Source organism: Thamnophis sirtalis, unplaced genomic scaffold (genome assembly GCF_051295495.1).
Source record: "Thamnophis sirtalis isolate CommonGarterSnake01/CBP01778 unplaced genomic scaffold, rThaSir2_p1.2 scaffold_6, whole genome shotgun sequence".
Lineage (NCBI taxonomy): Eukaryota > Metazoa > Chordata > Lepidosauria > Squamata > Natricidae > Thamnophis > Thamnophis sirtalis.
The window spans coordinates 55396309-55408523 of NW_028261386.1; the positions used below are offsets into that span (position 1 = coordinate 55396309).

A 12215-nucleotide genomic window follows, 5' to 3' on the forward strand; every position below is an offset into this window, starting at 1 on the left:
TTCAGTGTTTTAAGGATGGATGATAATGAAATAGGAGAACAGAGTCAATGAACAAGGTTTGCAAGTATGAGTTTCCAAGTAAAAGCAGTTAACTCACCAATAATAGGACTTTTAAGAGATGTACAGGTAAAGGTTCTCCTGGCACATACGTGCTAGTTGTTCCCTACTCTAGGGAGCAGTGTTCATCTCCATTTCAAAGCTGAAGAGCCAGTGCTGTTCAAAGACATCTCTTTGGTTATGTGGCTGGCATGACTAAATGCCAAAGGTGTACGGAACACTGTTACCTTCTCACCAAAGGTGGTTCCTATTTTTCTACTCACATTTTTATGTGCTTTCAAACTGCTTGGTTGGCAGAAGCTGGAAAAAGTAATGGGAGCTCACTCCATTATGTGGCACTAGGGATTTGAACCACCAAACTTCCAACCATTCTGATCGACAAGCTCAGCATCTTAGCCACTGAGCCACCACAGCCTTTGTTAAGAGATGGTAGATAGGGGAAAAACCTGGAAAAACAATAGACCTATTTTTGTGATGCAGCTTGCCTCCAGAAGTTTGGATGAAAGGTTCTTTGGTTTTAGGAAATCAATTAACAGAATGCTGTGATTTTCAAGTTGTGTTTTAAAATTATGTAGTTTGTTTAATTTTAAATTTAATTGTTATGGTTAGGTTTGTGGTTCAATGTACACTTAGATTATTATTTTATAAAGTGTGAACTGCCCAGAGTCTTTGAATGGATGTGAGATAAAAATGACCAAATATGTAAGTAAATAACCACTATAGTACAAGATGAATATTCTTTGAAGTCCTGTTTTTGATAGTATCTGAAGTTTTGTTCACCACTTTTCCATTTTTAAAAAAAAAAAATGATATTATGAAAAAAATTAAGGAAAGTACAAATTTTGAGCTACAACTACATTTTGGTTCATATGCTGGTTTTGCAGCATGAAAGATGTTACTTAATTTGGTAATAAAACATTTGGAGGAAGAAAATCAAACTCACTAAATACCTACATCCCAAGACAAGACTGGGAACTGAATTGGCTTGTATTTGTCTGGGCAGCAATGGAACAGCACTTAAAAGTATGATTCCTATAGAGCAAGAGAGCAAGTTAAAGATTATTAAACGCAAACCCATACTGAAGAATGAGAGACTTGTGAAAATGAATGAAGCCCAAAATAATTTCAATCTAGCTGCCTCAAAATTTCTCTGACAAGGCAAAGAATTGACCAAGGTGATAAAACTCATTGGCTAGTTATACTTGTCAGTGTCAGAGAGGCCAACACTTCAGTCACATTAAGCATTCTCTCTCTGTAGTACCAGGATTGCAACATTGCATGTCTGTAAAATTCACCAAAAGGCCATGGAAACTGCAAAAGGGTTCAGAAGATTACAGAGTGCTTTGAAGCCACCCGGTTCTTTTTATTGCTTTGAAAAAGGTCCCCAGTTTGATTCACAAATCTGTTTTGATAGGATGACTTGATCACGGTGGCATCAAACTGAAGTTTCTCCTTTGAAGATTTGCACAATCCTACTATATAATATTTCCCTTTTCAAAGTGTACGCTTTTAAATATGAGTTGCTATGAAAAATAGATGGGAGGATCAAATTGTGCTTATGTTCTGTTTGTGAATATCCCCCCTCCAAAAATACATCTGTATTAATGTTATTGGAACAGAATGCTGCCTAGATGTTGTCTGAAAGCAGAGAAGAAAAGGAGCCAAAAAGACTAGAGAGATTCCAACTTACTTAACGCTATGACAACCATTCCATAATCCCTTCATCTATCTGGATATGTATACTTTTTAAATTGTTTTTCTCTCCTATTCTGTTTTCAAAAATTTCATTCTCAATTGAATTTGGTTGGAAGAAAGGGACAAGCCTCAAAGTATTTTATACTTTGTTGGTGAATTCATGTCTTCCTGTTCAGAAAGCTATTTGCTATTTCCTCTCCACTTGGATAAGAGGTAGGCTTAGTAGAATCCCTCCTTTCCTCCTCCTTTTCCATGATGGTTTCCAAATTTTCACAATGAATTTTAAGTTATTTTAAACTCAGCAATTCATAGCAATTAGTTCTGAATGTTGGATATCGCATTGGTCACCACTGAGTATGGGATGAGTACTTCAAATCATCATCAGGATGATGGGACTTGCTTTTGATTCTGGTGGAGCCTGGAATTGGGACTTGTGTTCACAGTTGAAGGTCCTTGGAAGAAGGTGAAGAAGACTTCTTGAAGAAGACTTTTCTGAGGAATGTGACCACCCTGAAGGGGATATTAGTCAGACAATGAAAGCTGAATTGTTGGGTTTGTTTTGGCTTATTTCTAAGTACATTTAAATGTCACAGAGTTGCAGAAGTTGAACAACACTCAACCTCTACTTCCTTTATAAATTGTAGTTTGAGTGCACTAAGCTTCTTGAATTTCAGTGTTATTCTACTCTGTGAATTCAATCATGTCTGAAAAATGTTGGGAAAGCATGGCCTTCCCTCTCTATTTAAAAAAATATATAATTACTTACTTTTGTCTGCACAGCTGTTACTATTGGAGAGGAAGGTTACAATATTTCTTTACATCTGTTGTGAATCTTTTGTTATTTCTGATTCATTTTCTCCAGCATTTTAATTGTTCAGATTACTTATTATTTTGAGAAACAAAGATAATCAACCGAAAAAAGAAGAGACACATTATTGGGAAAAGGTGGGGAGGGGGAAAAGGTTCCTTAAACTTGATTTTCAGAAGGTGGAATTACTTATGAATACATTCGTTAAAATAGGCATTAGAAACTTGGGTCCGTCATTAAACCACTATTACTATCATTGCCATTATTTTCTCCCCCACCACAAAAAAGAAAAGAAAGATGTGGCTTCATATTTAAGAAAAACATCTCTACCAATTAGATTATGCAGGAAAAGATTGAAATTTATTGCTATTTTGCTAATCTCAAGGAAATGTTTCCTTGTTTTGCTCAAAATGTTGTTGAGATCCATAATTACTATTTCTACAATCTGTGATCTTTCCTACTTGTGCTTAAAAATTGATTATTATTGTAAAGTATTATTATTGTTGATAAAGTGTGTGGGGGGAGGGGGGAGGTAGGGAGAGAAGGAGGGAGGAAGAGAGGGAGAGAAGGAGGGAGGAAGAGAGAGAGAGAGAGAGAGAGAGAGAGAGAGAGAGAGAGATCACTGTAATCTAGTGATTTAACATGGGTGATTGAGACTCCACTTTGCTTCCCCAATGGAGAGCTAAATGTTATTAATTATTCATTCATCCTAATTCCTCATGAAAAAAATCTGAATAAATCCATGCAGATCAATTGTAAGGATTACTGTAGAAAGGGTTTCATTTCATAGAATTTGATTCTAATATCTTATTGGGCAATAAGATACTGGCAGTGTCAAAATATTTGCTGATTCCAGAGCAATACGAATGGTATGGCTTAGAAGGAAAAATGCTTGTCTTTTTTTCTGAAACATTTCCAGTCTATACCTGAATGTGCAAGATAACTAATTAATATCCCCAAAGAGCTCCAATTGCTAATCCTCCTTTTTTCCCTTTCTCAGATGCTGTATAATTAATACCATCAAGATGGCTTTAAAATATTTCCATAAGAAAGGATTTTTGCTGGAGATCTGTAACCTGTATTTTATCTAATCATTGTCCAAAACCCAGTATTTTAGCATGAAGTCATCTATCCTCAATTACATCAGTTTCTTATGTTGCTCAGTATAAGATGTGTATGTTTAGAAATGCATTTAGAAATTAAATGAATAAACAATCAAACAAACAAAAAACAAATGTTTTTTAAAGAGATTCTGGGGGGAAACATCTACAAGCCAAAGTGTTTTGCTACAAGTTTTGTAGCAAAGAGGAACATTTTATCCTTAATTAGTTATGGCTTTATTTTTATGGAGCACAGATTTTATGGAGCATATTTATCCAGCACAAGATCCCGGGTAAATATTCCTCTCAGCTATGGTTCTTTTCTTATATTTCAGTAAAAATGATGTATATTTTTGGTATTTTTTCTTCCTAGCAACATTTTTCACTTTAAAAGAAATGTGGCAAAGTTTTGAACATCAATAGATCATGCATGAAAGGTAGTAATGGGGAAAAAAACATAAGAAGAACAAAATATTTCTAGTATTCTGCTCACTTTAGTGGCTTCCTTTTGCTTTTGCTTTAAGTTGATATGATAGAGGTGTATATGTTTTAAATTCCCAACTTGAACACTGTTTACTTGCAGTTGAATCTAAACTTTTGATATAATACAACATTTTCCCTTAGGTTACTATGTATCTATGCCCAAAAAAAGACTTTCTCATGAAGTTGCGCTTGTAAGCTTATTGCGAGGAATCGTAACACAGCAAAATAGCTTGCTCTTTTATTGCAGTCAGGGACAGATATTTCTAAGACTTGAAAAATTCCCTAGGCCCCTTAATATCAAATATGTAATTTGGGGTGGGTACCAGTAGGGAAAAAAAGAAAAAGAAAGTGAAGAGATTGTAGTATTTAATGTATAATCCTGATCAGGTTGAGAACCTGTAGAATGCTGGTCAAGATCTTAAATGAACCAACTTGTAGCTGAGATAATAAGCAACTTATCTTCTCCCTCACAGCAGGGAAAGTCACTGAAGCATCCCTATGTTTCCTAGGCAACTGGGTACCATTTCCCAGGCTTCTAGCATAGAAAGACAGGAAAGTATCATCCTGTTTCCTAGACAACCAAAAGGCTTTTCTTCTGTAATCTATAAGCACTACAGCTCCCTCCATATTTTGGAATAGGACTAAATGGCTATGATCATTGTGGATGTGAATAGCCAGAATCTATAAATAAGATGTGTGAAAGATAGAATTTATATTGTATAAGAAACAAAGTTCAGCCCATTCCCCTTTCTTATATACACATACTCTTCCTGAAACAGAGCAGAAATAAGACTCCAAAGTTATTCCTTTAGTATGTTCCCTTAGCTCTCCCTGCAAAAGGAAATTTTTACTATAGTGATAAAAAATACACAGTCTATGAAAGCGACGAAATTCAGAAGGACATTATGAAAGATCATTTAGTTTGGAGTCACACAAGGTTTCTAGAAATTGATTGATTATGCTCAATGAATGGTCCATTCCTAATGATGATATAGACTTTGTCTAAGGCAATCTATTGCTAAAATATTCTTCTGGTTTTCTTTTGATGAATTCATCACTGCCATAACTGATTCCAACCACCTTGCTGGTGGCCATCCTCTTCATCTCTTTCCTTCTACCTTTCCCAGCACTAAAGCCTTCTCCAGAGAGCTAAGTCTTGGCACAATGTTTCCAAAATGATTATTTAAGTCTGCTCATTTATGTTTACAATGAGAACTCCTGGTTGATTGTTCAATTGTTTATTTGTTTCTTGTCTATCTATTGTATTTCTCAGAGTCTTCTCCAGCCCCAGATTTCAAAAGCATCACAAATCTTTATATCCGGCTTTTTACATGTCCAACCTTTGCTTCCATAGGGTGTAACAGGGAAAACCCATTATTTGCACTTTTAATCTTTGTAGATATAAATAAATCCGGTGATCTGAACTTCTTTTTCCAAAGTTTTCACAGCTACTGTACCAATTGCTCATTTGTGGTGTATTTTTTAACAGTTGGTTCCTTTACCATTGATAGCCAATCCTAAAAACTGGCAGAGCCAGAGCCAGTTTGCTATAGCAGTTAAGGCATCAGGCTTGGAACCAAGAATCTATATGTTATAATCCCACCTTAGGCACAAGGCCAACTGCATGACCTTGGGCCAATCTTATCCTCTCAGTCCTTAGAAAAAGGCAATGGCAAACCATTGCTAGGGAATTATTCAAGAAGTTACCAGAAATCAACAATGATTCAAAGGCACCAAAAAGAAAACAGAAGAAAAAGAGAGAGAGAGAGAGAGAGAGAGAGAGAGAGAGAGAGAGAGAGAGAGAGAGAGAGAGAGAGAGAGAGAGAGAGAGAGAGAGAGAGAGAGAGAGAGAGAAAGAAGAAAGAAAAGAAGAAAGAAAGAAAGAAAGAAAGAAAGAAAGAAAGAAAGAAAGAAAGAAAGAAAGAAACTATCAATCACTTCAGTGTCTTCAGGCTGGTTGCTGTAACTATTATCATTACTTAGGTCTTTATATTTAATCTTAATCCTATTTCTTCACTGTCCTCCTTGATTTTTATTTTTAGACTATGCAAAACTTTTGCATTTTCAGCACATAGTATCACCAGCATAGCACAGGTAATTTATGCTTCTTCCTCCAATTTAAAGCTATGCTCATCTTCTTCCAATCTCACTCCCCCAAGATACATTCCACATATAAATACCAGGAGAGGCATAGAGTCTTGTTTCACTCCTTTTGCAAACCTGGAGCTATTGTGTTTCACTATGGCCTGTCTGTACTGTAACATTTTAGCTTGTGAATAGGTTCCACATGAGGACAATTGGGATTTTCAGTTTTTCTTAATGCATTCCACAGCTAGAAATGATCTACATGACTGAAGACCTTTCTGTAATAAGTAAAGCACATCTTTCCTTTTTGGGAGTATTATTTTAGCTTTCTAAATTATCCAGCATCTATCAGAAATAGGTTTTTTGTGTATGTTCCTTGGTTTTTTCTGAATCCAGCTTAAATATCTGGTATCTCCATTTCTATATAAAGTTTCAATCTGTATTGGATGATTTTTGCTAGCATAGGAAATTAAGAGGAGTGTATGATAGTTTTTCGATCACTTTTATTGATTCTTCTTGTGTTTCTTGGCATATTTCTCTATATCAGTATAGGCAGCTGACTTACTAATGACAGCAGAGATGAACTCACTTCATCTTCTAGTTCCTGAACTTCTTGTAAGCAGGAAATATCCTCTTCTACAGAAATTCAGCATACTATACTTCTTTCACCTTTGATCTTTGAAGTAGTTATTACCAGTCCATTGGACCTGTTAGTACACCAATTTAAGATTGGAACATCCTTCTAAGTTGCAAAAATGTTTGGAAGATTTTCTTTGTTTTTCCATGTCTATTTCCATCCTCACCATCTTGATATATGTTGCAATATTGTTGTTTCTTGATATTCAAAATGTTTCATTAAATTCCTTGCTCATATCTTCTTCTTCTTCTTGCCTTTTGCTCTTCTCCTCTTCCCTCCTCTTCCCTCCTCTTCCCTCCTCTTCCCTCCTCTTCCCTCCTCTCCTCTCCTCTCCATTGCCTACCATTTGTTCTGACATCCAGTTTGCTTTCCCCTCCTTCCTGTTCTTTGGCAGACTCTTTTCACATTTATCCTTAACATTTTAAAAATATTATCCCATAGTTCCTCTGGTTTTCTATCAATGAAGTTTAGAACTTCCAAGTATTCTCCTTGAGAAAGGTAATTATATATCCAATATTGTATAACGGAAACTGGTTGGTTCTTCTGTTCCCACTTTAACATGATTTTTATCTTTCATAAGAGCAGTTTTTTATTTAGTTCCCTGTCACACTCTGAACGTGTCTTTGTTGCCAAAATTGAGTTCCTGTAGCTCCTTGTGCTGATATTGCTAATGTGATTTCTATGTACTATATCCCATCAGACTTCATTTAGATTTCCTGGGATATATTTACTAAAATCTTCTTCTAAGTTTTTTTTAAAAAAATATTTTCTTGTCAATTTTAAAGACTTGGGATCTCCTGGTGGTATTTCATCCAATAATTATTTAAATTTAATGTTTTATATCTGTGAAACACAGCAAGATTGGGTGCTTCCTGCTGTATCCCATAAAATAAAACTTCTAAATAAAGTGCTTATGACTTTGCCGTAATATCGGTACAATTTATTCAGAAGAAATTGGAGAGCAATAATCATATATCACGAAGGACCATTTCTTCCCTGCCAATCTCCTGCCCAGCCAAGCTGTTATTGGCATAGATTTTGAGCCCATTGTGACCCATTAAACAAACTGTACCTTTTAAGTGGGTGGAAAGCTGTAAGGTCAAAACCAGAAATCCTTCTTTTGACATTCTTCTCCCAGATATGCTCTTTTACATTTATAAAAAACATATTTTACAGCAAAAACCACATCCACACGTGGAGAGAAAAAGATCAGCACAGAAACAATGTACTGAATTCATTACTTTGAATGGGGCTAGCTGTCCCTCCGAGGAAGAAGGTAGAAAGACTTAATGCTTTGCAAACAGCTGGATATTGCTTTCGATGCTATTTTCATAATGAAAATACCACTATATTTTATGTTGCACACAATATAGAAACTCCATAGGCAGCTGTCAGCTTTCTCACCCTACAGATTTTATTATCCTCTTACGTTGCTATCCTTAAGGCAAGCATTTTTATCTTGTTTCAGAGAAAACCTGCAAAACAAAAGACAAAACGTGTACTAAGGTGGCCATCCATGGGTATAATACCCTGGTTTTATGCAAGCAGTGGAGGAATTGGCTTTTCTTCTCTCTGTGCATGTGCATGGGTGCACAATCCTATCCAAGTAACTGCGGTAAATATAAGAAGCAACATAAGCTTCCCTGCCTCTGTGTTGAATAAAAAAAAGTATCCATAGACTACAGTCTTGGTGGCCTTTTGCTGTAAATTTATGTATCTATGCAGATTTATTTTGTTATTCTGTTCTGATCAGATTGACAATCTCTACTACAGATTCTCTATCTAATCTCCAGTGTGGCCTGATCATCAATCATTGTATTTATAGCATGTATAAGAAACCATACTGAAGCAATTTCTTCTTCAATATGTGTTTTCAAAATGAATGAAATTTATCCTCCAAAATCAGGGTTGCTAAAGCCTGCAGACAGAAATATAATATTAGCCAAAGTTTGAACATTTGTATCCACTGACTGGACTTAGCATTGCTTTATCCTGTCTAAGTGCAGCAAACAATATTCAAGATGAAGTGACGATCTGGAAGAGGGATCTTAAAAACTTTGAACTGATTCCAGATGGGTAATGTATCATATGGATCTGACTGTGCTCCATATAACAGTTGGGTAGAAGAGCTGGCTTAGTAAAACTTAATTGCTGCAGGTATAAATTGAGCACCTCTGTGCCAAAACAAAGATTGGATGACAGCTGCAGTCCTTTGGGCATTTTCCTTTACGTAAGTCAACTGATGATTTGCATGATGATGAAGGCAGGAGCAACATGCCAAAGTACTTATAGCAGTTGATTTGTCCCAGCGCTTTTCCATGCCTGTTTTAGGCAGTTTGGCTTCCTATATAAAAATGAATGCTTTACTTTTAAGAAACTTTATTAGCAATAGCAATAGCAGTTAGACTTATATACCGCTTCATAGGGCTTTCAGCCCTCTCTAAGCGGTTTACAGAGTCAGCATATTGCCCCCAACAACAATCCGGATCCTCATTTTACCCACCTCGGAAGGATGGAAGGCTGAGTCAACTCTGAGCCGGTGAGATTTGAACAGCCGAACTGCAGAACTGCAGTCAGCTGAAGTAGCCTGCAGTGCTGCATTTAACCACTGTGCCACCTCAGCTCTTCACAGCAAATATACGAAGGAGCTACTGCGACTAAGCAAACAACATTTTTTAATATACTGCAATTGCATTATAGTTTAATCCTGTCTGAAAAGGAGTTCATGCAACTTTCTCCATACACTAAATGACTTGAAGGGATGATCTCAAACCTTGAATGCAGTGAATGATGCGATAGTTGTGGCATGGGACTCTGGGCCAATACACTTGCTACATTATCATAAGTGTTGTGATCCACTTGTGAATGTTCATTTGATTTTGATCACAATGATTTTTCCATGTGTAGAGCTATATGTATGAACATATCCTAAAAGCAAAGAAGGAGCTTGGTTAAAATATATTTCCTGGAAGATTGGAATTCTCCACACATTAATTATGTGAACTGATATCCCTTCATAAGGATCTTAAATTGACTTGCCATGTCACATTGCAGTCATATGACATTTCACGTTCCCTGATTTTTTCCCTTCATGTGGTCTGTGCATGATGCATTTGGCCTGCGGGCCGCCAAACAACACCCCCCCCAGGTTAGACCATGCAGTGTTGCATGGTCCATGCAGTGCTGCATATGTTCTACACATTAATTTATCACTTAAAGGCAGTCACATATGATCTTTTCTGAAGTCCTTCCTTCCTTCCTTCCTTCCTTCCTTCCTTCCTTCCTTCCTTCCTTCCTTCCTTCCTTCCTTCCTTCCTTCCTTCCTTCTGAAATGTTTTTAAGGAAAATCTACTCCAAGGAGATTCATAGATATGATTAAAAACATAAAGAACAAGTAAAATTGTTTCTATATAATTAAAAAAATATCCCAAAATGTATATTAGGGCAATAAAACACTAGTCCAGTAACAGTGGGACCAATTATGGCCTCACAACTAAAACAGCAGTCTGAAAAAATCAGATGATAGAGCTAACTCTATTTTAGAAAAAAGAGCTACAGCCATTTAAATAATAATCATATTTATTTTAAAAACAGCAACATTTCAAAATAATAATCATAATTATTTAAAAATCAGAAATAACAACATTTTTAAAATAGTAATCATAACTATTTAAAAAAAAAACAATTCTGCCTCTTAACTGAAAGAATCTTAATCCAAAGGCTCTATTAAAAAAAAAAAAGAGAAAATCCAGGAGGATCTCTCTTTGAGAATAGGGATTATATGACCTTTGTTATATCATGGCAAGGATGTGTATTTAAAAAATACTCACTTGCATTTCCTGCATTAAATTCGGCAAGGCACATTTGAAGATATGAGGATGAAAGTATAATTATAACTGTTATTCACAGGACATGCAATCTGAATCAATCCCTGTTTGCAATTTGCAAGTAAATATTTATTAAGCAGTCAAAAGCAGTTAAGGCTATTATTACTTTAAATGAGATTGCTGCTAATCAGGTGGGGTTTTTGTAAAAAAAATAATCAATGAATGTATTGAAGGAGGAATTTTGAGTGCCTAAAATTGTGAAAGGATAGTCCCTTCAATTAAAACTTATTTTGATTTTACAATTTGATTCAGATCTATTAGCAGTGTTTAAAACTCCAGAATTATTGCTAATACTGGAATGTATTTTAGATCATTCTAAAAATGATCTAAATAGCAGTAACTTTTTAAAACTATACAGTACCATAAATATCTACGCTAAATAAATGAATTTGTAAAAACACCCCATGGATAAAATATCATTCAGATAGACACCCCAATGAATAAAATGATTTTTTTTTTATTTGAGGTTAGGGAAGAAATAAATATATGACCTACCAAACTTTCATCTTCACTGGAAAAAGTAATTACGTTTGGGAGAGATAGTGGTAAAAGGAAACCAGACCATTAAAAAGCATGATGGCTGGACACCACCAAAGCTGACACTAGCCAAAGCATAGACCAACTCAAAGAAGTAACGCAAGATTGGAAGATGTGGAGAGACCCGACCCATAGAATCATTAAGAGTTGGAACAACTGAACGAATAACATCACCATCATTAACATGATCAAACTTTCATCTTGCTTGACTCAAGCTTATTTTTATTAGCACTATTGGTAACCTATCCATTCAGCTTTTCTTTTACTATACAATGAAAATTATCCTAGTATTAGAAGCCCATAGGTAATAGTCATAGTCAGACATATAGATTGAGAGGTTTAGCCAGCTCTCCTCATTTGCACCTGACTTTGCTCTCCATTTCCCCATTACGGGTATGCTAAATTATTCATAGTCTATTCTAAAATTCATTGCTTTTGCTTGTTTTGCAAAGACAATTCTGTGCCTGTTCAGGCAATTTGTTAAATGTAATTCCTACTCCTTGTTCTAGGAACCTTAAAAAATATATATAAAATTTACTTTAGATATGGAATTTAGGCTTATTTTCCTGTGGTTTGATGGTAGGTAATGTGCATTATCCCAGTGGTGGGAATTAAATAATTTAATCATTTGCCTTAATGATTTCTTTCAACAACCAGTTCACCAAATTGCTCAGAAACTTAACAACTGGTTCTCCCAAAGTGGTGAGAATTGGCTGAATCCCACCACTATCACCTCACCTACTTTTTTGGCCTGCTAAGTCAGAACATGATGGGTAAAGGGTTGATTTTAAGTTGTATTACTTTTCTATGATGGAACACTGGGGAAAAAATATGGCACTGAAGCATGGAAAATGCAAAAATCTGCCAACCGAATACTCCAGTTGGGCTGTTTTATTTTGAACTTGAGACAAAATTGCTCACACATT

The 12215-nt window shown here is 35.7% G+C and overlaps 1 protein-coding gene across 1 annotated transcript in view; it reads left to right on the forward strand.

Annotated features, from left to right (window-relative positions):
- The window catches only part of LRFN2 (leucine rich repeat and fibronectin type III domain containing 2), a 311809-nt gene that overhangs the window by 56948 nt on the left and 242646 nt on the right, over window positions 1-12215 (forward strand). The gene's annotated exons all lie outside the window — the stretch shown is intronic.